The 24,429-nt window shown below is 38.3% G+C and overlaps 1 long non-coding RNA gene across 2 annotated transcripts; it reads right to left on the bottom strand.

The window, feature by feature from the left end:
• Nucleotides 1–1,937: 1,937 nt before the first annotated feature.
• LOC135295200 (uncharacterized) lies at nt 1,938–24,429 on the bottom strand. 2 transcript variants are annotated; one of them, XR_010357226.1, is made up of 5 exons: nt 24,355–24,413; nt 10,723–10,827; nt 8,703–8,797; nt 6,717–6,862; nt 1,938–3,592 (listed from the first exon to the last, which is right to left on the bottom strand). It is a non-coding gene; the product is annotated as an uncharacterized LOC135295200 (long non-coding RNA). The 2 variants fall into 2 exon arrangements; XR_010357225.1 differs by lacking the exon at nt 10,723–10,827 and having other exon boundaries at nt 24,355–24,429.

Below are 24,429 nucleotides of genomic sequence, written 5' to 3' on the forward strand. Positions count from 1 at the left end.
CTATTGACACTGTGCCATAGACTTTCCTTCTTAAATTGTTTGGAAAATTTAAAACAAAAAAATGTTTAAATCAACAAACAACAGATAAATGAGCAAATTAAGAGCATCTAAAACATGGAACTAACTCCTCAGCCAACTTTTTTGCTCAATTTTCCTGACTCATTCCCTTGTTTTCATCCTTCATAGGCTTATTCCACAAGCCTAATTGCTTAGCTCTTACTTTCACACCCAAAAGAGGAGAAATGGCAATAAATGTGCCTTGGAAAGAGCATAGCACTGCCTAAAACCATGCAAACTGATCCTTCCTAATAATCAAAATATGGACCAGCATTAAACTATTCTTGTTCAGATAGTGTAACATTTATTTACTAAATATTCCTGAACTGAGTTATTTATTGAAGCAATTCTCAAACAAGCAGAAAATCCAAGCTGGCTTCCTTCTGCATCCTGCTTATTGTCATATAAATTCCTCTCACAGGAGGGAGATGATCTGCATGTCTATTTTGCTCTCCTAAATAACCTAAATACCATGATAAAGATTTCAAATGTTCAGATGCTTCAGGTACTTATACACACCAATTCTTCAAGGAGAGAAAAACTACAAGCTAGTACAGAATTCATAGTAGGTCTACATATGTTCATTTATAACCTCTTCAAAAAAACAAATCATTTCATAATTAGACATTAGCAGTACACTAAATACCAAGACTGTGTTTCTGTGCAGTCCAATCTGCATGTGATAGCCTGGCAAACTACTGTCCCAGACCATTACATGGAAATATCAAAATAATCTCCTTATGCCTATTAATAACTATTTTTGTGTTTCACTCATATTTTAATACAACACAGAATATCTGCATGGTATTCACTTTAAAAGAAACAAAATGAAAATGGTGTTGTTTACCAAAATTACACCTCTTCAGAAGCTTATGATTTTGGTCAAGGCATGTAAGGGGCCTCTGAGAAGGTCACACTCTGTCTTCACTACAGTATAAAGCAGCAAATCAGTAAAAAAAGCCCAGTAAATGCATAAACATTTCATATTCTTATTGTGTACATAGGGTGGAACTGTTACTGTGGTCTTTTAGGGCTAATAAAAATTCTCTAGTATGACACTCATTTATGAATAATTAGCCTCTCTACTATTGTTTTTTTGCTTGGTTTCCAGGACACAGCATTCAGTAGGAAATGGATGACTAGCTGCAAATATTGCAAATGTGTGCTGGGGGAATATTTGAACATTTGTTCAAATTTGTTTGAAGATTTTTATGCTGCTACCCCTCTCCATACTGTCTGAGCACAAAATTCTCTAAAGAGAATTTTCATTTTACTGTGTTCTCAATTCTTCCCAAGTTTGTTTTCCATACAGATGAGCCACTTTAATTTCATTAATGCAAAAACTTGCAAAAAGTCAGTATTTAGCTTAAGCTAGCTAAAAACTACGTCAACTGCAAACTTTTAATTTTATATTAGTTACTAACTCTGCAGTCAGCACAGAGCTGAGTATTTGTAGTTCATACAGTAGTGTCATGATTCCCAAACAGCCAGCACAGTGGAACCTGAATATTAGTCTAAATCATGTTTATTGTTTATGCTTTTTAAAAATTATATATTTGTGAGATAGGTTATTAGGAACTAATCAATAGAACCATTTACATAGCTGACAAACCAGTAATTTATAACAAACCACCAATGATACCTTGTCTAGTTTTTGAGTCCTGATTGGATAATTCCTTCTTTAACCAACACCTCAAAATTGTATGTCACTTCTGGGTTACAGTGCATTTAATAATGTTCAATCTCAAATTATTAAGCAGGGAAAATATTAATATAAGAGGTCAGTTACAAGGCACACGTAACAGTTTCCAGTTATAAAGCAATAAACTGAATGCCCATATTGAACCACTCAGGAAAAATCAATAGCTTTTGGGAATATGTAAAAGTAACTTCAAATTAGAATTTTAAAGTCAGCTAAAATGGGTTTCAGCTGGCTCAGCACAAACCTCCAGTGCCATTCTGGATCCTCTCAGGTATCTGAGGCATCCATGAATGTTGGCAGATATAACCTGGGACCCAAAGGAACTTGCATCCTTTTGATAGAGGCCAGTGGGAACACCCCTTGAAGGTCTAAATTAGTAAAAATGGTCTGTGTTAAGGAAACTGAAGTCTATTCATTATCTTAGATAACAAGCAGCAGCAAAAAAAGTCAGTTTTTCAAATCATTAATGAGAAACAAAAACAATCTTTACCATAATAAAAATTCTTTTGGCAAATTCTAAATACAAAGTCTTGACACAGTCAAAAATGCATCACTATGAGGAGAGTGTTACCTCTATTAATTTTTTTCTTCCTTTCATTGCCACCTGAAATAGAATCATACCTGAATTGCTCAGACTACAAGTTGAGAGGGTATAATGTGTTGAGTAGTCACATTTTTAGAAACCAGTTTTGAAAATGTGTATGCACATTAAATGACTGAAGAACATCTTTCTTAACACTTCAATATATGCAAATATCTGAAATTATTCTTCACAAGATCCTTTCAGGTTGGTACATTAGATCATGTCTTTTCTTTATGCAAATTAGTTATCACATCTGAAGTGCATTTTCAAATAATTTGAAAGTTGACAGAGCAACTGCACAGAGGAGCAGCTCCAGGATGTGATACCACAAGAAACCACCGACCTAAGCAAATGCTCTGTGATGCAAAGATCGGTGTATTAAATATGTCCTTCCATTGGTGTGTAAAGGAAAGTGAAAGGAAATAGAGATGAGTTCTGGGAGACCTTTCAGAAATCTGGAGCTGTTTAAAGCATAAGCGTTCAGGAGGGGAATTGCTACAGTAAGCCACTGTCTACAAAATGTACCAAATGTTATTGAGTAGCGTATATCACAAACAGTATAAATGTGAGACATACCCTGATGTGTGTAGGGGAATCTTTTCCAACCAATTCAAAGCCAAAGTCAATTATTTATTTATTTAGACTTGTTGGTTTAATGTGTCTACTAAACCAAGACAGTACCCAGAGCTGGATTGGAACTCACCTCCCAAAAAACTCAGTGCACAAAGAGCTTAAGGTTGCTCAAGTTCATTCATCCCTAAATGAAGAGAAATACCTCAGCGTTAATTTATAAAGGGAAAAGATCTCCTGCTCATTTACACAAGGGCTCTATTGCATTGACTAACTGTCACAGTAATTAAATTGCTACAGTACATAAAAACTGCCCCTCTGAAGATGGTGAGTTATATTCCCACTCCCTGGTTATTTTCAGGAGTAAAGCACCTTTGCCAGCATCCTTTTGTTACAGCCTGAGTTAAATAGACCTGCAGAAGGGGTCCCATAAGAAAGGCTGTGGAGGGGAAGCAAGTCTTACAGAGGTCCTAATCATGGGCGCTCCAAGTCAGGGGTGGATGCTGCTCCATTTTGCCTCCTTCTGCTGCCCTGCCCTTTGACCATCGGGAACAGAGGGATTTCCTGCCTCTGAAGTAACATGCAGTGCATCCTCTTCTGCAGCTTTCCTTGGATCTACTCTCCTGACAAATGATAGGTCTCTTTTTCCAGTCAACTCCTGCTATTGGCTCTGCAACATCCTGTGGGAAGAAGTGAAGTATTTTTAACAAACTTGCACAACAGCTACAAAGGACAGCCAGGAAACAGAAAATTATAATTTGCTCTTGTAAGGAATTGTAAGCACTTTGATGATCTTGCTGCCCTGATTTAAGCTCATTGCCACAAAGACAGAATCCTGCCAGCTATAAAGGGCTTTAATTTCATTTTTTTCATGCACTTATCATGACCTCATTTTGTAAAGTGCCAAGTGGATTTGTTCATTCATAACCCATCTTGATGCAGTGGATGGCAGCAGGAGGTGGTTTTGGGGTGGAGGGGTTAGTTTTAGTACATTTGATTAGTATAATAGGACATAATGTTCCATTCTATCCTTTTCTACTTTCAATATTTTAATTCATTCTATGAGAAAAAATTCAATGGCAATCTGTCAAGGACTGCAATTATGTTTTAAATCAGGATGAAAAAAGTGTGTGTGTATTTGTGAGCAAGGGGAATCATTTACATAATAATCATGTAATAATAACCCTCAGATATAGTCTTTATACCCCATACTCTATCCCTTGGTTTTAATTTTAAGATGGCTGCTTCTTTCAGTGCAGTACACCTAAAAATATAGAAATTTTAGTCCTGCATTTTTGGGCAGTTATCAGACAGCAAATGCTGGTACCAGTTTGTGCTTAAAAATTTGCACTGCTATCAGCTGCCATCTGGCAAGGTCTCCCAAACAGAGGGTGGTTGAAATCCTCCAGAGAAAACCCATGCTTATGACTAATGGTGGTATTTCTAGGCTTATGTTGTCTTCATCAATTGGAACCATTGGTCTGTGGTGGATTCTGATAGTGAACACAAAAATTTGAGTGTTTGGGGGTTTTTTTCTACCTACTAATAATCTTATCCAAGTATTAAACTTTTAAAGGCATAAATAAAAAATGCATTTTAATATGAAAAATGCAAATGTTTCAAAATCATTTTAATATGAAAAATCCAAATGTTTCAAAATCATATGTTTTACTTTAATAAGACAAAAATATTTTATTTGTAAACCAAAATATGTTTTAAACTAGATTTTCTCTTTTTAGATTTGGCAATTGTATCAGGTGTCAAATGAGAAAAATGAAAGAGAAATTAAGAATAATTTTTAAAATTTAAAGAAATGTAAAAAATAGTGCATCAAGATCAACAAGTTCTAGCTGCAACTGAAAATGAAAGTTTTTTATAGTTTTCCATTTTTTGAAAGATCCACTTAAAAGCATTTTTTGGGCCTACCTTAAAAACAATTTATCTCACAAAGTTAAAATGTTTTTTTTCCTCCTTTTTAGTGCATCATATCTGTTTTGACAGGAGGAAAATAAGAAATTAGATGTCATTCATTCCTTTGCCTTTCCAAATACTCAAGACACGATGGTCCTTAGTAGCCCTTTCAATGGTACGAATGCATCCACGTGGGAAAAAAAGGGAAAGTATAATGTTAGTGATTTATGCAAATGCTTTCCTTAAAATGAGGATGCCTTTTATTTCATAAAAATCACCACAAATACTTTTTTGTGTGCCTCAAAATTTCATCCTATTTTCCGAGTCCACCTATTCAGGGTCCACCACATCCATCATCCTTCACCTTCATGCAAGGTTGGACTCCATGAGCTCACAGGTCTCTTCCAACACGAAGGATTCTATGGTTCTGTGATCCAAAGGATCATGTCTGGCTCACTCTGAACATGAGTGAAGAGAAAATTTTCCCTATGCAGTGGCTCGGAATCAGAGGATGTCAAATATGGTAGTTATAAAGCCCATTTGACCTGGAATAGCTGTTGTCTTTAAAGAAAAGACAACTAGAAATTATGGTCTTAGTGACGTAGAAATTTTTCTTTTTCAGCTGGGCAGACTATTTGCCTCTCTAGGATAAATTGGACTCTAGACTTCAGCTTGGATTTTGACAGGTAGTGTTATTTTATGGGACTTTCCACAGCTCTACTGAAAAGGCTGCTCAATATTCTGAATAACCAACCCTGCCTTCTGACAGCTCAAAAATTCACCACTTCAGTTTACTTTAAAATAATTTTTGCAATGGTAATCATGAGCACTGAGGAAAATTAGTTTTATCATTAAATAATCACACCCTTGAGAGGCTGTGGGCACACAGCTGGCGCTCAGCTGGCTTCAAATACCTGAAATGTAACTCTTGCAGAGAAACCATACCTCTTGTCTTTGAGAATAAATTAAAACTAAAATAATAACAATTTATTTTCAAATTTGTTTTTTTATATGTGCAAAGCTACATGCTCATACTAACTAAACATGGAAGAAATTACTATATCCCTGTATTGATACATCATGCCAATAACACAAGAACAGATATGTCATAAAAATGTTTTGGGGTTTGCTTTTCTCTGTTTAGCGAGAAGAGAGAAGAACTGATGTCTGCAATATTCTTACAAAAAAAAAAAAAACCACAACAACAACAAAAAAAAAAAACCAAACAAACAAAAAAAAAAAAAACACATGTCTTTTGTATCAGGATTAAATGTTCAGCAGAGCACCACAGGTGACACCCCGAGCTTTGCACAGCAGTGAGAGCTGTACCTGCTGGCATCTGTACCTGAGACAGCTCAGCAGTCCCAGTGCTCAGTCAAAGGGAGACTTCCCAGAGCATCTCCCTCTAGCCAGGATGGGGAGTGAGAAATGGCTGTGCCATAGAAGCTGTGCTGCCCCTCTGAAGCTCCATCACAGCCCTGGGGGAAGCAGGCACATTTCTCTGAACACTCCTGTGTCCTGCAAGAAACCTCCTCCTGTCTCTGTCCCCTGCAAGATTTCTCCATTCAACAGGATCTTCCCAGCTACAGGGTCAGGTGTCCAACAGGAGCAGAGGGCTCTGGAGATTTGTCAGGCTAAAAATGTCTGTTCTGCCTCCTCAGGTGTAGGTACTGGGGCAGTCTCTTTCCCCTGGAATCTGTACCCTACACAGGGCACTCTTTGCTTCATGGACCTCCTGGTTTGTCCTGGGGAGCCCAATTTACTACTGTGTTTAAAGAGAGACCAGTGTGGGCCACCAGGGGTGGGTAATGATGAGGAGAAGGTGACTATTCTTAGCTTCATAGTAATTTTAGTTTCTTAAACTTAACTAAATTTTCAGGAGGGTTTACGCACCAGAATATACATTGAAGATGAACACTGGAAGTTCACATTCCAGAAGCAAATAGGCAATGAGAAAGTCCTGGTTACCAGTCCAAATGATCCATGGGATTAATGCAGCTCTGCTGGTGGTCCTGTTCAGCCTGTTGAAGTCTATTTTTCTAATATAGAACAAGACAGCATTGTTAATAATATGCCTGTTTTGAAGTTGCAATAAGACCGCTGAGGGGAATCCGATTTATCAAGAGATAATAATCTGGAGAGGAATAAAGACACCTGTCTGCCCTCTGCTGTCAAAATTTAATATAATCATTAACAGTATTCTCCCCCCACCTGACATAATGCTTACTTAGTAATTTAATTACCCAGATAAGCTTCACACAGAGTTTATGTTTTTACCTCTAACTGGATGCCTAATAGAGCTTGCACCACTGTTTTTCATAAACACCCCAAAGCAGCACTGTAAAGTTCCTGCAGAAGCACAGTGCCATGTTTTGTTTAACTGTGGAAGCAGCTATCTGACCCCAAAAGGGCTTTGTTCAAGAAGTACTGCCTAGCTATTCATTTGAGTTGTGTTCAGCAAGATATTTAGACTCATGCCCAGTGTCCAAGCCTTTGAAAAGTCCTACAGATCCTCCCCTAGTGGGTTAATAAAGATTAACTCAGTGCTTCAAAGATACACTCGGAGCTCTCTGCTGCTGAATTAGGACTTTTTTTTCTTAAGGTTCTGCCTTTAGGATGAGTAACATTACATGTTGTTGTTGGGTGAGGGTGTTCCTCTGGCTATGCATCGGTGAAATGAGGACCTGCAGATGTTTCTTGAGCTAGGCATATACATCTTAATATTTTGTCATTGAAAATAATGAAAACAAATAATCAACTGCAGCATTGAGACCTTGATCTTCTTATACTCTCAATTCTGCCAGTCTGTCAAAATCTGACCTTTCAAGAGGAACAAATGCCTTAACAGGAAACAGCGTTTGACTGATGAACAAAGAAATTGTATTCAAAAATTTCCCAAATCAACATAAAGATTGCTTACAAACTGATAATTTTTCCAGTCACATTTCTGGAACAGCAAGATTTTACAGTGTAAATTGCTTATTTGCTTCCTCTGCTACATTAGAACATAAGCTTCTCTTTTTTTGCAGTGTTGTGGCCATTACCTTCAGACAAAAGACTGCTTTTGCACAATATCAATTTGTATGCTAATAATATTGCTTGCAATTGTACCTATGCTAACACACAAGACCAGGTTATAGCCAATTCCCATTTCTTCTCTTCTAAGGTACTTGAAGAGTGATAGTTTTAAAGATTATGGACTCTCTTCTCATTTCCTCTTCTCAGCATTACCAAAGTCTATTACCTAGCTGCTTCATCTCATATTAGAAACTGTTCAAAAACCTCAGGGACTCCTTGCACATACTCATGACTTTTGCATGAGCAAAAATTGTGTTTGCTTTTAGGCAAACATATGTTTCCTGTTTATTAGTGTAAGCTTTTAGCACATTTGCTTCATCCTGAATGAAATGCTGACACACTTTTTTTTACAGTTCAACACATTAGCAAACCAGTGTTGGGGCTTCTTTCTTTGGTTGTGGCAGAATAGCCCAGACAATACCTTGGATGCTTTCATGGATAAACCATGGGAAGCTGTCCAAACTTTTCTCTGGGTACAATTATCCCAGCACTGTCCTGGAAATTGCAGCACTTTTTCTGTTCTTTACAGGAAAAATCTATTTCAGAAGATGAAGAGCTACTGAAAGGATTTGTTTAAATAGAAACTTGAATTATAATTCATTTGAACATGAGATGTAAAGCTGGAAAGTGTTGTGGAGCTAGAATTAACCTTTGGAGCAGAGTTCCTAGTAGTGCAATACTAGCGAAAATTCACCTGTGGAAGCTTAGAAAACAGTCATAGAGAATACAATTTTCTCAGGAAGGTGAAATGTGGTGACTTTGTACAAGCTTTGAACAGCCTATAAATTAGTAAGAACTCACATTATCCTTTTTCTGGATTATATTCCTCAGTTTCTACAGCACCAGTCTTCCAGGTGGAACTCCTCTGACTCCCTCTCATTCATCTGGCTTCACTTCTGTGGCAAAATCATGCCTGTTAGCCAAATTCCATATTTAAAATATGTCTACTTTCATAATAAAAAGTATTTATACACACATATATATATGTATATAATTGAAGATTTCTCTCTTTCCTATTTCCACCAAGTTGTTGACACAGAGCATTGACTTTGGCTGAATCTTCAGTTGTAAAATGTAAGAAACATCCACAGTAAAAGACACAATGAGGATCCAACATTCATATTACACTTGTTCTGCAACTTCTGCTTCAGAATATCTGTAACCCATGCCCACAGCCTGGATGTGTGTTAGCTGAAGGAGCACACAAGTGCATCACCTGCTCTGCTTTGTCTGAAAGAAACCCATTTCTCTGAACCTGCTCTTAAATATGTGAACAAAACCACACTAAATAAACCTGATCAGATTTGTTTCAAAAGCATACTCCAGATCCAAGTTAATAACATGGATGTAGATTTTGTAACTAAGATGTGGTTGGGTTTGGAGAGCTGGGCAGAATTCAAACGCTGTCCCTCTCATTTTCTAGCCAGCAATCAGTCATACATACTCCATGTCTGCTCCACTTATTTCATTTATCAGCCCTCCACTCAGCACAGTCTGCACACTGAAATGAGTGAAATCTCATTTAATTGCTGAAGGAATTCACCATTTGATTTGGGGGAAAAAAGCATATTAGTACCAATCCATTACTTTAAAAGGAGGAATGTGATACAAAGAAACTAGCAACAGAAAGCACAACTAGGAACATACAGAAAAAATGAAAATGTATAATATTTACGTAGATTCCACTGCTGACCAGACAATCATAAACAATTCTCCTCTTGACAAAACTGACAAAAATTTGGATTAATTTCTTCTAAGTTAAAAAAACTGACTGAAAATACATTTTATCAGGAAACTTTTCATTCTTATCTAACACATCCCTGAAAAGCATAAAAATAAAAATTGTAGCGATCAAAGTCAAGCAAAAATTCTCATCTTTAAAATTCCCCCTAAATCCATTTGTAGTTAGCTGAGAAAAAATGAAAGCAAGAAAAAAAAAAAACTTTTTAAAAAGAGCCTCTGGGGGTTTTGCAGCTGTAATCACATAAAAAACTGTGATTAAGAAATTACATGTTTGAGGCAGAAAATGCAAATGCTTCATATTTGTCTAAATCATAACTTCAAATGACATTGCAGTGTTCTTGCTATTTTATGCAGTACTTATGTTACTGAGTCAGTTTTTCCTGTCTTTTTTCTTTCTCTATTTTTTAACAGCCTTTTATTTCCTGCTCTTGCTTTGTAAGGTAAAACTTTCATTGCTTTCTCCTGAAAGGAGACTGCAAGATGTTCTTAGTAATCAAGTGTAATGGGCCATGTTCTTTGAACACTTAGAGATAGAACTAGCACAAAAAGAAATAAAAAACAATGGCAGCAGAGGCTGCTCAGCCTCTGCCAAACAGTGGCTGAGTCAGCTGTGACTGTGAAATACTCTCCAAAGCCACAACTAGCTATGTCCAAAGGAGGGCACACCAAGAACCAAAGTAAAGGGAGAACCGACTTCCTCGGGTGGTCAAATATATTCAGGTGACTCCTTTCATTTTCAGGAAATTTGAACTACTGTAAAATAACACCGTCAGAATTTTAACTTTTTTCCTCTGCTTTTGTCCCACAGTAGCACAAATACATTCCCCAACTTATAACAGCCACCATGCTTGAAATCTAACCTCTAAGGTTTTTGCCCATGTTTTAAGATTCTTGACTCAGTAGGTCTCAAGATTCTCAGTGTCTGTTTTCTTTGAGGAAAGTGATCCCTGGTCCTAAAATGAAGGTTTGTTTAGGAAACTTACTGTGCAAACATCTGACAAACAGAGTGGAAAAAACAAAAGCAGTAACTGCTAAATGCAGTCCTGCTTTCTGGTGAACAGCAGAGCTCTTCCCTTACTCTTTCTGTGCTTGCCACTCCTTCCGCATGCACTCCAGGTGAGAGCCATGGAGATCTGGTCCTTGAAGTCACCTAGAATTTTGTTGACCCCTTGTTTCTGTCCTCCTGCAACAGAAATCTAACTAGTACTCTTGTTCCACACTTAACGTTTGGATACAAACTCACATTTCTGGGAGGACTCTTTGGTGTGAGATATCTTTTAGGCTCTGAATTCATTTTGATCAGATGTTACAAAGCAATCTCAGTGTTTTGTCAACTGTAGATGGCATAAAACAAGCTCAGTAAAATATTGCTTTACTCAGGCATGATGAAAGATTCTGGTCCTCCACTTTTCCATTTACTGTCACAGACATCACATAAATGAGCAGTTAAAGGACATTCTAATCAAGCCTGTCTTTGGACTTCAGATATCATAAAAGTGACACAGACTTCTTTAAGCATGGCCTTTTTTGCTTAATAACCTTTTCTTTTTCAATTTATAGATAATATAGATGCCAAGTTTTAAAAAACAAGGCTGATAAGAATTTTTATAGTAATATTTATTTATACATACACTCTGCAAACATAGATAAGGAGCACCCTGCAAGCATACCATTAAATTGGTGGGTCTTAGTCTACATTCTGGATCTATTTTAAATGCTGTCATGGAAGTTCGGTGCTTGTGAGCACATTGGCAGGCAAAAGGTTTTGTTGCTTTGGGTTTTTTTTTTAATTCTTATCACCTACAGCACTGATGTCTTTGTTGTGTTACTCAGGGACATAAGTAAGAATTAAAACATGCTTCCTTGTTTTCATGTCAAGTGTGAAATCATAACTCACCTCAGGGCCTGGCAAGGTCACGGAGCAGATTCCCCTGGAAGCCATGCCACGGCACACAAAAATAAAGAGGTGATTGATGACAGCAAACATGGCTTCACTAAGGGCAAATCTTGCCTAAAAAATTTGGTGAGCCTGTATGACATGGTTACAACAGTGGTGGGTGAGGGAAGAGTAACTGACATCATCTACCTGGACTTGTGCAAAGCATTTGACACTGTCCCACACATCATCCTTGTCTCTAAACTGGAGACATGCATCTGATGGAGCACTGGGTGGAGCACTCAGTGGACGAAGAATGGATGGATGATCACACTCAGAGTTGTGACAGCATATTGAGGTCCAGATAGACACCAATGACATGTGGTGTTCCCCAGAGGTCAGCATTAGGACCAGCAATTTTTAACATTTTTGTCGGGGACATGGAGAGTGGGCCAAGGGCACCCTCAGCAAGTTTGCCAAGGACAACAAGCTGTGGGCTTTGGTTGGCATGCTGGAGGGCAGGGATGCCAGCCAGAGTGACCGTGGCAGCCTGGAGAGGTGGCTCTGTGCAAACCCACTGAAGTTCAACAAGGCCAGGTGGGAGATCCTGTGGGAATGGAGGTCAGGGATCAGGCAGTGCAGCACAGCACTGGCTGCACTTGCCTGTCAAGGCAAAAGATGCTCTTTGCAGGGTGCTGTGCTTGGAGTAGAGCTCCTTCCTTGGAGCACATCTCCCTGTGAACACAATGAGTCTTTATTGGGAGCAGCACTGGCTTATGTCCTATCACCTGGAGTGAGTGACCCCCACACCTCTCCAGTTCTCCCAGTCATAGCTGAATTCCTACCATTCTTGCTAGCACAGGTTTCTCTGTGCACACCATCCCACTGGTGACCAGAATTAGAGAGCACATATTCCCTGTAGGGATAGGAAGGTGCACATGATTAGAAGTGCTGAGAACCTCTGTGTCCCATGTCTCCAGCAGAGACAGTGCAGTGAGTGAAAGTTTTTAACAGGCTGGGCCTGAAATATAACAATTTCTAGAATATCAAGCTTAAAACTAGTTTATTCATTGGGGTTAGCATCTGCAGGACCCTTTTACTCTGTCTCTCTCAAGTTCTCTCTTCTAGCCCTGAGCTTTTTGTTGTAATACTGAAGGATCATGATTACAGTCTCTGACACAGCCTTAGCCTCTAATCACCACCTAAAATGCTGTGTGGTTGAAGAGGTGCAGGGTCAGTACAGTAAGCACAGACCTCACTGAAAGAACAAGATGATACAGAAAATATTGCTTTTATTATACCTCTTATTAACTTGACTCAGCCACCTCCAGCTCCATTTCCAAGACAAAATTTCCCATAGTTACAAGTTCCTCAAGTAATGTCAAACGGATGGCAAATTGTGTAAATACATGTTGGTGATTGAAACCTGTGAAAATTGGTCCTTAATATGAAAATTTCACATCATAGGAAAAAAAAAATCCAGTCAAAGAATTCACAGAATCAGAATCTAATAATTTCTTTCACTGAGTTTGTAGCTAATTAAGTGAATATCAGGCATACATGGATCTTTGGTCTGAGGGCTAAAGAAATGTTCAATGCAGACTTTCTCTTTGAAAAATCATTTTAATCACTTTCATATTTAACACTGTCTTTTTGAGGGCCATGTATGCCATGCAGTCAGGCTCAATGATAAAGAATGAAGGTCAAGAAAGTAACTTTCTCACTAAATATCAAAAAGAACTATATTAAAAGAGAAAGGTGGGGGAAAAAAAAGGAGTTTATAACTCTGAAAAGAGAAGAAAAGAAAGAGGCTAAAAGAGCAACAGACTTTTCCCTTTTTTTGCAACCTTTGTGTGTGTGTCTTTGTGTGTGTGCATATCTACCAAAAGACTTGTGAGGAAGCCACTGACACTTTTGAGACCATGGGATGAGTCCAGCGACAGAGGGGACAGAAAGATAAAACACACTAAAAAAATTGCATTGAAACTATCCTAGAGGACTGGGATATAAGCCAGAAACAGACATAAATGACCTGAGAGAATGGATAAATATTGAAGAAAATATGATAATGTAAAAACAGGTTAGCATCAAATTTATTTGAAAAAGTTTCAGAAGTAGAAAGGAGTTATTCCAGACCTCTAAAATCAGTGGAAAAGTGATGGAGGCTCAAAGAAAGAAGAGAAAAGGATTTAGGAATCATTCCATCTCAGGAGATTTTCTCAGGTCATTCTGCTTACTATTTTGTTCTGTCTTACAGGTTAATGGTTTTTGTTGGAGTTTTTCTTTTTCCGAAAGTCTCTGTCCTGTTCTGTTTTCTGTTACTAACTTAGGCAAAGTTGTCTAACAGCAAGGCCATCCCAGTGGACAGCACACACAAGTGCTGTGTGTCTATGAGGGTGCAAGTCTTGTACAGAACTGTGCTGTACTGTCCTTCCTCTGCAGAGACATGCAGGACACAGCACCAAAAGAAAGAGAAAAAGAAAGAGTCAATGCTAACCTTTCTGTCAGAAGTCCTTTGTGTCACCTGCAGTTTTATTAATGAGTGTAACTGGCTGTATTCAAACACAATGCTGTAAAATTTAATTGGGCAAACATAGTGAGCGTTAGCTGGAGCTGTTTCCAGTCATGTATAATTACATGAAGCTCATACTTCAATAATTAGTGTGGCAAAATGAAATTATTTTGCAATTAGAGAAACTCTCATTTCACCTTTCCTGTCATGGATCTTCATTTAATTTAGATTTTTATTTACTGACAGTCCCACTCCATTAGATAAGGCATTCCCTCACCCACCAGGACATTTTAAAATGAGACAATATATCCAAGAAGACCTAAGAAAATGTGGGTTGTCCTGGGAATTTTGGCTCCAGTTTTTCTAATCAGTAGAAGAGCCAAGTGATAGAAGCAGCTGCTATTGGTGAAAAGCAGAATCTTTCTTAAGGCTGTCAAGGCCCACAGCACTCCCTGGCACTCACCAAGCTCCCATCAGAATCTATTGCCTCCTTCTCAGACCACAGCCAGGAACTCCTCACTAATTTCTATCCTATGTCTTCACTTAAACCTTTTTCCAAGGCTTTAAGTGAAGACATAGGATAGAAATTAACACTTCCTCAGACACCAGGAGCAGATACCTGCAGCACCATATTGAAAACCATGGAAAATTTGCTCTCTGCAGCTGCACTGTGTCTCCCATTCGGTGGTCATTGGCTCCCTCTGGCTGAGCAGAAGCACACGGTGACTGTGGCACAGGGAGCACACGGTGACAGCTGCCACCCCACGGGCTCCTCCTCACCCCAGCTCTCAGGAGCATCTTCATCACCAGCATCCCTTCCACTGCCATATGTCATGTCACCAATGGGCCAATGTCACCACATTCAGGGACATTCTCCTGCCTTCCCAGCACTGCCACTGCTCTTCTGCCACACTGGGAACTTCTTTTCCAGCTTTTTCTGACCTTTCCAACCAGTACCTATTTTCCTAACCTATCTCTACAAAGTAACACAAGGCAAATTACTGTTATATTTCATGCCACCTAACATTTAACATTCTTCTTTCCTTCTCCAAGACATTAAACATAGAATTAGCAAGTCCAAATAACACTTGAAATATTTCCCCAGCAGGAGTAGAATTAGAACTTTGGAACTGGGATAAGACTGCGCTCAGAATCTTTGAGAAAATAAAGATACTTAAAATCACATAAACACTAAGTGATTTACTGCTCCATAACTTAAAACCATTCTGGAAACGCAGAAGGATAGTTGGTTATATTTTATTTTATCTGTCCATGTATAAAAGCTTCAGTGGACAAGCCTGGATGACGTCAGCTGTTGACAAGTAAAATCTTCCCTCCAAGCTCACACTACTCAAACCATGGAAATCAGCAACAGAGAAGGCAATATTCCTTCATTCCTCTGATCATAGAGCTTAATTTTAAAAACTCTTGGTAGTGAGTGACCAAATTAAGGACATTTACTCTCCTAGTACTCCCCTCAATCTTTATTGCTAAGGGGAGTGATAAAGCATATAGAGGTGTGGGGCTGGTTTTTTGCTTGTAAAGAGAGTTAAAATCACAAATACATATATTAGTCCCCTCAATTAGACAGACACCAATTTGTTATTTCATTCCTTCATGAACTTTTTGAAATGAGGTTACCACTGCATTGAGGGTGCCTGCAACGGGAGATTTAGGGAAACAGTGCTGCCAGACTTTGCAAAGGCATTTTACTGAAGGAGAGCTCAGTGCAGAAGGAATTATCTCATCACCTCAAATGTCTGTATTGGATGTATTCTCAATGGGTAATATGTGATTAATAGGTATTATTTCCTTATTTCAGACAGTAGTATTTCATGGATAGTGACTGCACATCAATAGAGGTCTATAAAACATGATTATAGACAGTCTATCACCCAGAAGGCATTAGAAACTGATAAAGCACTAATTGAAAGGTCTATTTATTATTAATTTGTACAACACTTACAAATGAAACCTTGAAATAAAGCATGACTTCCATCACAAGATGTTAATCACCATCAGAGTTAAGGCCCAACAGAGATCTTCATGGCTCATAGTGCTTTGGTATTTTTATCTGCTGAAAGTCCTGAGTTTAATTTTAGTCTTGTCACAGAAAAGATACTACCAGTAACTATTGCATGTTCATGGTGAATAAATCACATTATGCCTGGCAGAACTTCTGTAATTTCTTTGTCATAGAGTTTAATACTGAGTATAAAACACAGTTCTGTTGAGCTATCAAGTATGACTTAATAGAACATTACTTCCTTTATTGAAAATTATTTCTTTTTCTAATTGCTTTTCATTAAATTTTTATTATCAGTAAGGGAACATTACACTTTTCTAATAAAACAAAAGAAATCTTATTTTCCTGTCTTGCTTTTTACTATCATTTTGGATGAATTCAAAGAAGTTCCCTTTTCCTCTGACAAAGATAGAGTTGCATCTTCAGAACCAGTTGTGTAATGAGCCAATGAATAAACTGATGCAAGTCATGAGCAGATCAATGAGATTCTGATTCACAATAAATGCCAAGTTAAAATCAGGAAGATTTTTTTTTAAAGAAGAAAAAATCTTCCCAATATGATGTACAAGTTTGCTGCAGCAGTTCTGAAGTCAGCAAGCAATTGGCAATCAGCAGGCCAAGAACAGTTTTCAAAAATTGCTGCGCTCCAGAAACAATACTTCATTTCCTCCTATATTGGTCATGTCTCTGTTCCTGGTATTAGAAGATGGATTTTTTCATTTCAGTGCTTCATACAAGGAAGCACTTGGTGTATGGCTATACTAAAGGGCACTGAACAGAAAACTAACTGGCATCATTAGAAAGCAGGGCTAGCAGAAAATGTTTAGACTTAAATTACATTTGCAATTTGTCCAGTGTACCCTTGAATCTTCAGAACTGCATATATTGTTGTGAATTGAGAGAAAGTGACAGGCTACAGAAATGGGATTCAGCCAGCCAGCTTTAAGACATGGGGTTTAGATGTTCTCAGCTACAGAAGTATGAGGAGAGGTAACACACTAGCCGATCCACAGAAGACATGCATTCCCAGTGAGGTAAGTCATGGCTGGGGCAAGTCATGGCCAGAAGAGTGGATCTCACTTATATCAAGAAGTGATGAGAACTGGGATCTTCAGACTTGCTGCCTGGAGTATGTAGGCTTTTTTGTGACACTAACTGTGGGAAATAGGCAAGGACAGCCTTTTTTGTGGGACCACACTTGGGTATCCTTCCTCTGAGCAACAGATAACCTCCTTTAACTTTTTCTTCTCTCATTTTCAGCTTATGTAAAGGCCTAATTCCAGCTGCTAGATGGAGAGCTGGTTTTACTCCCACTGCTCTTCACCTGACTCTTCAGGACATACGCATGTATTTTGGCAGAATTGAACTCCAGTTCACTTGTCCTCAGAAGGAAAAATGTCAATTTACACCATTCCACCTTCTGAGATTCAATTGCAAAAAAAGTCCATATGTCAGGAATGCTCTTCCCCAGCATGGGCATTTCTGCATGTGCATTGGCTACCCATGATTGCCAACCAAAGTTTTCAAGAGAAACTCTCTGTGCCTGAAGGGAAGACAGAAAAGACAAGTTTCTCTGGAACTTCTGTGTGTTTTAAATGTGTAAATCCCAATCTAGCAGGCTGAAATAATTTAGCAAATTTGTGAATGATCATGGTACTGTTGTGGTTTTTCTCTGAATCTGTCTGTGATTTACTCCAAAACTGAAGTCTCTGAATTCCTTGGACTTTGCTCTAAGCCAGCCTTCATTAATTAAGCAGCAGATGTGGTTGTGCTGCATGCTAAAGGTAGACAAGAGAAGTGTATTTTAACAATTAGACTTGTCTGCTCTTCAAACAGAATTATCTCTGAAGGGGATTTACCAGTGAATTTGATTGCTTTCTATGTAAAATCAATAACCACAATCTAGTCCCTAATAGGCTTTCTGAAGTCTCTACTACTTCTCTCTTTGAGGGTACAAGCATGGGGATTTTTCCCCTGTAATTGTATGGTAGTAGCTTGCTAACTCCACAGTCCAGTTATTTTTTTGCAATTTCTAATTCATTTGACTCAAATTGGAGATGGAGATGTCATTAAGGTTGAGTGAAGGTTTCTTAAGAACTACATAAACAATTGCAGACTGATGAATAATTTCTGAGAAAAGTAAATAAAGTGTGTTGTGAGAAAGAGATTGTTTCTTTCATTTCTATTCACGTTAACAATTTAAAGTTTGCAAGTGATTAATGTTCCAGGAGATTAGTGAAAGCTCAGTAGTGTTCAGCAGTCTGTGGGTAAGGGCATTTTGATTTCTTCTGTGGTAGAAAGAAATCAAATGTGAGAATGTGAGAACATTCAACAGTTCATTGTCCATTTATATACTTACTACTGTTCTCACCAACTGTGCTCATAGCTCTTATTCTCTTTGTCATTTGGGTTTATGGCTCCTTTTTTACCATTTCCTCTTTTATGGTGTTTTAGATGTGGTTTCTCAGGTGCATAAATATCTTAAAAGTAAATAGTAAAAATGTGCCTTAATATGTAATATGTAACAATTGCCTTGAACTTTCAGAGCAATTACACTTTAATGTGCTTTACATCTGTGGGTTTTTAACAACAAACTTAGTTGAATACATTATCAATGAAAAGTCTGCTAGCATGTTTTAAACTGTTCTCTTTTATGGTTTCTATTATAGCTCAGTGTACTCTAACTAGACTAACCATTCAGGTGGATGTTGCTAGTTTGAATGTGAATTTTCCTAATACTTCATAATTATAGAACCACTAAACAATGTTTTGATCACCCACTGTGAAAATAATATACAGTATTCCTGATTTCTTGTTTCTTACACATTTAGTCACAATATATAATTAGATTGAAAAAAATAGAGACACATCTATTTCTGTTTATTATATTTTAACTGAAAACTTGTGAGAGGACTATGTTTGAACGCTGCATGCAATGGCATATCTAAAGTAAGGCAACTTTTTCTAATAGCAGTGGTAGTAAGATGGTATTAAACCATAAGCAATGTTAAGAGAAGGAAAAGACAGCTGGATCAAAAGTTAATGAAATTTTTTGCATTATTCTAGCAGTATCCCGGTTTCCAAGATTTTCACATGCACAATACCCTGTTTCAGAACATTTATCTTCAGTGTTGTGTCCCTTGAACAAAAATGCATTATTTATTAAAACCACTTTTCCCAATAATATATCCCACAGGGTTAATATCACTAACAGGTTGTAATTCTAGATGATTTTCCTACAGAGTTCCATTTCAGAAAACCAGTCACCCTTATCATGTGACTAATTTTGAGCAAAATGTGCCCTACTGAATCCTCATTCCTGTGGTTTGAATCATTCTCCAAGGTGAACAAATTTAGTATTCTATATCACAAAAGCCTGATACAATCCCTTTTTTAACTTCTGAAAACTTCTATAGAGGACATTTGAATTGATTCCTTTTTATTTTTTAATTAACTACTGTAACACCAGGCCTCCTGAATGTTACACACAGCTGTGCCAACTTGATTTCTTTATCTGTTTTATTGTCTGTTTTTCCTACATCAACATGAAAGTCCATTTATATATTTAAATGGATATAAATCAGTGTATTTATTAGAATCAAATTACAGTGTTTATTTATTTCCTTGTCCTTATCTATGTCAAGAATATATTTCCATTCACATTTTTAGTATCCTGTATTTGAATGTAACAAATTCATTCCTTCTCAAAACTTTTTTAAATGGAGAAAACAACCTTGTTTGATCACTTAGTCATTTTCTCCATGCTTTATATAGCTTTGTTCTTCATAAAGAATTTCAAAATCCTATGCTGCACCATGGAGCAGATTTTATGTGCTTCTTGTTTTCCATTTTAAACAATTACTTTCTTATCTAATCAGCACTTATTCTCATAGAAAATGTTCTTTCATAGAAGAAAAGCCATCAAATTTGAACAATTACTGGGATTATTTTTCTTTCTAGGGAGATGTGTATAAATGTACAAATATACATATATATATATGTATTCATGTTTATCTGTGTGTGTGTGTGTGTATGTATGCATATGCACATAAAATAACTCAATAACTCAATCAGTTTCTAATGTTTTCTTTATTTAAGATATTTTGTTTCAGGAGTATTCAGGTAAATATCACAGAATCACAGAATAAATTGAGTTGAAAAGGACCCATCAGGATCATCAAGTCCAAATCCCAGCCATGCACAAGACCATCCCCAAGAGTCACTCCATGTGCCCAAGAGCATTGTCCAAACACTTCTTGACCTCTGTCAGGCTTGGAGCTGTGACCACTCTCCTGGGGAGCCTGTTCCAGTGCCCAACCACCCTCTGTATTTCTAACTTTGGGACAGAAAGTTTAGATCACAAATGAACTCTTGTCCCAACACAGAAATTCCATGAGGGAGTCTGGAGAGGCCTATGGCCACAGAGAAAAGCAGAATCTCTGCATATATGGTGAGTGGTAATGTTGTGTGATGAATTTGCACATTATTCCATTTAGCTGAAATCATGAGGAAACAACATCCTTTTGGCATAAACAAAGACTCCTTGAAGAGATTGCCAAGCCTCCAGTGCTTCAACTGAGACCCAAGTAAAGATTCTTTAACTGAAGCAACAGCAGTAATTTTTTTAAGGTAGCTGAGAAGCCAGAGGTAGGAGTCTGCAGCTCTAAAAATATGTTTTACAGCTCTTGAAATATTCTTTAAAAGTATATTTAACTATAACTTTATATATAAATATGTGTGAGTCTCTTACTGACAAATATTATTTCTGAAGTCAAAATTTTTTTTCATGAAGACGTGAAGTGGGTTTGCTTCATCTGCGCTTGTCATAGGAGAGATTGGACTACCAGAATGTCAAATGGAAAAACAGGAAGACCTGTTGAGAGCTAATTTAAAATACATACAATTAAATGGAAATCAAGAAGGCTTGAAGAGATGTAGAGATGAGTTAAACCTGACCTTGAGAACCAAGCAATAATAGCTATTAAGACAGCATTGGTGGCCAGAAGCAGCAAAGTCAGCAGATAAAATATGTGAAGTTAAACATTTGGTCTGATATTTTTTAAGTAAAAAGTAACCAGAACTTTCCTTATTTTGTGTATAAAAATAGTTGTCCTCTATTTTTTTCTTTTAATTGATTTTCTAAGAGTTTAATCTGCAAGACTTCAAACTGAATCAAAGAAAATATATATTGATATTAATATGGATAAAGATACAGATAATGTGGCAGATACAGATGATGTGTTAGAAAAACAGAGAGAGGTTTAGGGATAGATAAAGGTAAAATCCGAATATAAAATGTCATCACCAGCAGAGGCAAAGAAATCCTTATCCCACCCTAATGATCAGATCACTGCCTTAATACCATGTTCAGTTTTGGTCCTTGCTGCACAAAAAAGATGTGGACACAGCAGAGAGATTCCAGTGAAAGGCCACAAAGACAATCAAAGGACAAGCAATTTTGTATGAGCTGGGTTGAGAGACCAGGGTTTGCTCAGCCCTGAGAAAAGAAGGCCTAGGGGAAACCTTGTCACCATGCTCTCGTACTCACAGGGTGGCCACAAAGCTGGAAACTTCCTCTTTTTCATGGAATTCCAGGGAAAAGGCAAAGGGTAATGGGTACCAGTCATTCCTGGGGTGATTTCTACTGGACATAAGAAAAAAAAATTTCCCAGTGAAAAAAATCAGCCATTGGAATAACCTCCCCAAGGAAGTGGCAGATTCCACAACAATCCTCCCAAGGTGGAGGATTCTTTTACAGTTCAGCTAGATAGGGTGCTTACCCATCTTTCTAAACCATTCTTTTGATGAGAAATGTTGGACCAGAGGATCCTTGAGGTATCTTCCAGCTTGGTACTCTGATTCCATGATCCTATGACACATTTGTCCCAAGAAGCACTAAGGTCAAGAGAGGGAAGCCCAGCATGGTGCCACACAAAAGCATAAGACTGGATTAATTAATGCTTCCACCATGGGAAAGCCCAAATTCTGCTTCCCAAATGAAATTGCTTCCTGATAGCGCTATAGGTCAGACTGTGAGCCAGTTCCTGTTTTTTACTTATGGGGAACTGAAAAGGAATAAGTATTTCATTATTTACTGCATTACAGTGAATGTTTTTCTTTTCCCTACTTTTTGAATGATTCTCATTGGAGTGAACAAGGGAGACCCACACGTTTTGAACTGTAAATAAAAAGTGGCACTGTCTTTTGTGCAATTAATGATTGAAGACAAGGAAGGAAAAAAAAAAAAAAAAGAAAAGAAAGAGAAAAAAGAATTGAAAGAAATTCAGGTATAGAGTGCCCTCTTTTGGGCAAAAGGGGGCAAGGACGCGAAAGAAACCAAAGATGTTTTCTTAAATATTGCAGTCACAATTTCACAGAACCTTGAAGGCAAATTCATGCTTTATTCATCTAAAAGCTAAAATGCTGACTAGGATGAGCACCCCAGTTAGTTAGAGATCAGCCACTCACCAAATATCATCTTGTAAATTCAAACACAGTCATGCTACAGTACAGGAGGGGAATTATAAAAACAAGACCTGAGCAAGCACTGCAAAAATGAGAGATAGGAAGGTCAGCAAAAGCAGCAGCAAAGAAACTGCCCTCAGCAGAGAATGGAGTAACAGTGTCTTAAAGGTGTTAAAGAATTTCGTACTTAGATATATGCCACTATAACCTGTAAACAGTTTTTCAAAGGTTTTAGACTTCAACATTACCGATTAGTTTGAGCTCTCCAGGATCTTGTCAAGCTTAAAGATAGGAGTTATGTTTCATTGTGAAGACTGTCAAGGAAAGATTAAGCACTATGATCAAGATATTTGTCAAGGCAGCTGTCACATGTCCAATTTTTCTGCTGTCAGGATTAATTGAGAAAAGGCAGCCATTCCTCCCCATGGAGAGCTGAGCAAAAGTTGTGGAGATTCACAGCTGTCATGAACTTATTTCCATGTACTCTGTTCCTGGTCAGTGGCTCATGAGATAAGAAAAAGTTTCAATTTCTTGATACCACATGGGTCTATCCCAGCATCCATGTGCTCCAGCAGGATGGGCTTTAAATAATTACTTCTAATGGCATGGTTTCAGAAAGAGATATGTGTTTCTAAAATACAGCACTAGCACTACTGTAAGACATTTGCTGCACTTGAAAGCTGTCCTTTTAACACTGGGCTTTTAACATGACTGATGAGCGAGGAAACAAACAGTTGAATAAACATAATACAGAATGAATTTGTTAGAGTAAAATATATCAAGTTGGATTCAGAACACTGACAGGGATAAGGCTGCTCCATGTCCCATGGCTCAATTTAAAGTGAGGCTAAAGATGTATTACCAGCAGGGACATGCACACACTGAACACACACACACCACATACACTACATGCACAGTTATATGCACATAAATATATACATATACACCTGTGTGTTTCTGTGTGTCAGTGGCTGGTCTTAGACAGCCTGACAAGTAGCTATCCCTCAATCTCAGCTTCCTCAGCTGCTGGAACCTGGATATATGAAACCCCAAAGCTGTGATCCCACTGCACTTCCTAGTGCAAATCACCATGCACACATGTACAAACACATATATAAACAAACACACAGAGCAGCACTTCCCAGGTCCCAGTTGCCATCCTCCTGTGCCCTAAGCCTCAGCTTTTAGAGGTACAGAGGTGCTCTTGCACCCATAGTTGCCCTTAGAGACCTCCTTGCTCCCAGGCCTCTCCACCTGCTCAGCAGCTTGCTCGTCACTACTGATGCCCCACCACGCTTGTACAGCCATGGCACCAGGGACACAGAGCTGCTCCAGCCCCTGGTGTGTCTGCAGCTGCTGCACTCACACCCCCGTGCATGAACAAATGCATGCACACATGTATGTACACAGAACAAAGGGTCACTGACCCAGGAAACAGTTAGGAAGGAATTTAATAACACAGGACAAACTGCTGAGCAGGCATGGGGTGTGGCCAGACATACAGGCCAACTATAATTCACATATAACAAGCCCTTTTGTGTTGCATGCACCTCAAATTTCCCAATCTTGTTCCTCCCTGAATCATCTAAACATTTCCTTTTTCACACCTTTGATTCCTCCCCGCAGGTGTTCTGAGATGCCAAATTGCCTCTCCCCTGCACCACACAAGTGATCTTGTCCCTAGGCAGTCACCCTCTTAGTCCAAAAGGTGATTCAGAGTGCTGCTCCATGGTAACAGACTTCACACCTGGACACTGGGGCTGAGCTTTGCTGGGAGAGGGCCAGACAGGTGGTGGTTCCTAAGGAATCCTCAGCTCAGGTCCACTCCTACCTGCCATTGTGCCCCTGTGCTCCTCTGGGTTTGTGCAAGTGGGCCTGAGGTGGGCTGATGGCTCCTGGGCTGAGC

The sequence above is a fragment of the Passer domesticus genome, chromosome 2 (assembly GCF_036417665.1).
Source record: "Passer domesticus isolate bPasDom1 chromosome 2, bPasDom1.hap1, whole genome shotgun sequence".
In the NCBI taxonomy this organism is placed as follows: Eukaryota; Metazoa; Chordata; class Aves; order Passeriformes; family Passeridae; genus Passer; species Passer domesticus.